We start from the raw sequence: 4191 nt of genomic DNA, 5'->3' as shown, positions 1-4191 counted from the left end.
TTCAACATATACTCCCCTAGATGTTCTCACCAACATGTTCTCCCCTAGATGTTCTCACCAACATGTACTTCCCTAGATGTTCTCACCACATGAACTCTCCTAGATGTTCTCACCTACATGTACTTCCCTAGATGTTCTCTCTACATGTACTCCCCAAGAGGTTCTCACCTACATGTACTTCCCTAGATGTTCTCACCACATGAACTCTCCTAGATGTTCTCACCTACATGTACTTCCCTAGATGTTCTCACTACATGTTCTCCCCTAGATGATCTCACTACATGTACTCATCTAGATGTTCTCACTGCATGTACTCCCCAAGATGTTCTCACCTACATGTTCTCCCCAAGATGTAGTCAGCTATTTGTACTCCCCTAGATGTTCTTACCTACATGTATTCCCCTAGACGATCTCACTACATGTACTCATTTAGATGTTCTCACTACAAGTACTCCCCAAGATGCACTCACCTACATGCACTCCTCTAGATGTACTCACCTACATGTACTCCCCCCCTAGATGTTCTCACTAAATGTACTCAGCTAGATGTTCTCACCTACATATACTTCCCTAGATGTTCACCACATGAACTCCCCTATATGTTCTCACATACATGTACTCCCCAAGATGTTCTCACCTACATGTACTCCCCAAGATGTAGTCAGCTATATGTACTCCCCCTAGATGTTCTCACCTACATGTACTCCCCTAAATGTTCTCACTACATGTACTCCCCCTAGATGTTCTCACTACATGTACTCCCCTAGATGTACTCACCTTCATGTACTTGCCTAGATGTTCTCACATACATGTACTCTCCTAAATGTTCTCTCCTACTTGAACTCGCCTAGATGTTCTTACCTACATGTACTCTCCTAGATGTTCTCACTATATGTACTCCCCAAGGTGTTTTCACCTGCATAAACTCCCCTAGATATTGTCACTACATGTACTACTCTAAATGTAATCACCTACATCTACTCTCCTCGATGTTCTTACTACATACGATCCCCAAGATGTTCTCACCTACATGTACTCCCCTAGATGTACTCACATGTACTCTCTCAGATGTTCTTACCTCCATCTACTCCCCTAAATGTACTCACTTACATGTACCCCCCTAGATTTTATCACCTACAAGTACTCCCCTAAATGTTCTCACCTAAATGTACTCCCCTAGATGTTCTCCCTACATGTACTCATCTAGATGTTCTCACCTACATATACTTCCCTAGATGTTTTTACTACGTGTACTTCTCTAAATGATCTCACTACATGTACTCCCAAAGATGTTCTCACCTACATGTACTCCCCTATATATTCTCGCCTACATGTACTCACCTAGATGTTCTCTTCTACGTGTACTCCCTTAGATGTTCTTATCTTCATGTACTTCCCTCGATGTTCTCACTATATGTACTCCCCAAGATGTTCTCACCTGCATGTACTCCCCTAGATATTCCCACTACATGTACTTCCCAAGATGTTCTCACTGCATGTACTCCCCTAGATGATCTCACTACATGTACTCCCCAAGATGTTCTCACCTACATGTACTCCATAAGATGTAGTCACCTATTTGCACTCCCCTAGGGGTTCTCACCTATATGTACTCCCCTAGATGTTCTTACCTACAAGTATTCCCCTAGACGATCTCACTACATGTACTCATTTAGATGTTCTCACTACATGTACTCCCCTAGATGTTCTCACTACATGTACTCCCCTTGATGTACTCACCTTCATGTACTCCCCTAGATGTTCTCACATACATGTACTCTCCTAAATGTTCTCTCCTACTTGTACTCCCCTAGACGTTCTTACCTACATGTACTCACCTAGATGTTCTCACTATATGTACTCCCCAAGGTGTTTTCACCTGCATGTACTCCCCTAGATATTGTCATTGCATGTACTACCCTAAATGTAGTCACCTACATGTACTCTCCTCGATGTTCTTACTACATATGATTCCCAAGATGTTCTCACCGGCATGTACTCCCCTAGATATTCTCACGTACATGTACTCCCCTAGATGTACTCACATGTACTCTCTCAGATGTTCTTACCTCCATGTACTCCCCTAGATGTACTCACCTACATGTACTCCCCTAGATGTTATCACCTACATGTACTCCCCTAGATGTTATCACCTAAATGTCCTCCCCTAGATGTTCTCACCTACATATACCTCCCTAGATGTTCTCACTACATGTACTCTCCTAGATGTTCTCACCTACATGTACATCCCTAGATGTGCTCACCTACATGTACTTCCCTAGATGTTCTCACTGCATATACTCCCCTAGATGTTCTCACTACGTGTACTCCACTAGATGTTCTCACTACATGTACTCCCCAAGATGTTCTCACCTACATGTACTCCCCTATATATTCTCGCCTACATGTACTCCCCTAGATGTTCTCTTCTACTTGTACTCCCGTAGATGTTCTTATCTACATTTACTCCCCTCGATGTTCTCACTATATGTACTCCCCATGATGTTCTCACATGCATATACTCCCCTAGATATTCTCACTACATGTACTACCCTAGATGTTCTCACCTAAATGTACTCCCGAAGATGTAGTCACCTACATGTACACCCCTACATGTTCTCACCTACATGTACTTCCCTAGATGTTCTCACTACATGTACTCCTCAAGATGTTCTCAGCTACATGTACTCCCCTAGATATTCTCGCCTACATGTACTCTCCTAGATGTACTAACTTGTATGTACTCCCCTAGATATTCTCACCTACATGTTCTCCCCTAGATGTTTTCACTACATGTACTCCCTTAGATGTACTCACGTACATACCCTCTCCTAGATGTTCTCACTACATGTACTCCCCTAGAAATTCTCACGACATGTACTCCCCTAGTGGTACTCACATACATGTAATCCTTAAGATGTTCTCAATACGTGTACTCCCCTAGATGTACTCACCTACATGTACTCCCCTAGATGTTCTCAATACATGTACTCACATTGATGTTCTCACCTACATGTACTCCTCTTGCTGTTCTCACCTACATATACTCCCCTAGATGTTCTCTCTACATGTACTCACCTAGATATTCTCACCTACATGTACTCCCCTCGATGTTCTCACCTACATGTACTCCCCTAGGTATTCTCACTACATGTACTCCCCTAGGTATTCTCACTACATGTACTCCCCTAGATGTACTCACCTACATGTACTCCCCTAGATGTTCTCCCCTACATGTACTTTTATTAGATATTCTCACTACATATTCACTCCTAGATGTACTCATCAACATGTACTCCCCTAGATGTTCTCACCTACATGTACTCCCCTAGATGTTCTCACCACATGAACTCTCCTATTTGTTCTCACCTACATGTACTTCCCTAGATGTTCTCACTACATGTTCTCCCCAAGAGGTTCTCACCTACATGTACTTCCCTAGATGTTCTCACCACATGAACTCTCCTAGATGTTCTCACCTACATGTACTTCCCTAGATGTTCTCACTACATGTACTCCCCTAGAGGATCTCACTACATGTACTCTTCTAGATGTTCTCACTACATGTACTCCCCAAGATGTTCTCACCTACATGTACTCCCCAAGATGTAGTCTGCTATTTATACTCCCCTAGAGGTTCTCACCTATATGTACTCCCCTAGATGTTCTTACCTACTTGTATTCCCCTATACGATCTCGCTATATGTACTCATTTAGATGTTCTCACTACAAGTACTCCCCAAGATGCACTCACCTATATGCACTCCTCTAGATGTACTCACCTACATGTGCTCCCCTAGATGTAGTCACCTATATGTACTCCTCTAGATGTTATCACCTACATGTACTTCCCCCCTAGATGTTCTCACTACATGTACTCCCCTAGATATACTCACCTACATGTTCTCTCCTACATGTTCTCACTTGCATGTACTTCCCTAGATGTTCTCACTACATGTACTCACCTAGATGTTCTCACGTACTTGTACTCCCCAATTTGTCCAAACCAACATGTACTTCCTAAGATGTACTCACCTACATGAACTCCCCTAGATGTATTTCACCTACATGTACTTCCCTAGATGTTCTCACTACATGTACTCACCAAGATGTTCTTACCGAAATGTACTCCCCTAGATATTCTCGCCTACATGTACTTCACAAGATGTACTCACCTTCATGTACTCCCCA

The sequence above is a fragment of the Procambarus clarkii genome, chromosome 21, assembly GCF_040958095.1.
Source record: "Procambarus clarkii isolate CNS0578487 chromosome 21, FALCON_Pclarkii_2.0, whole genome shotgun sequence".
Classification (NCBI taxonomy): domain Eukaryota; kingdom Metazoa; phylum Arthropoda; class Malacostraca; order Decapoda; family Cambaridae; genus Procambarus; species Procambarus clarkii.
The sequence above is the reverse complement of the archived record's forward strand: the minus strand, read 5'-3'. Positions refer to the sequence as shown.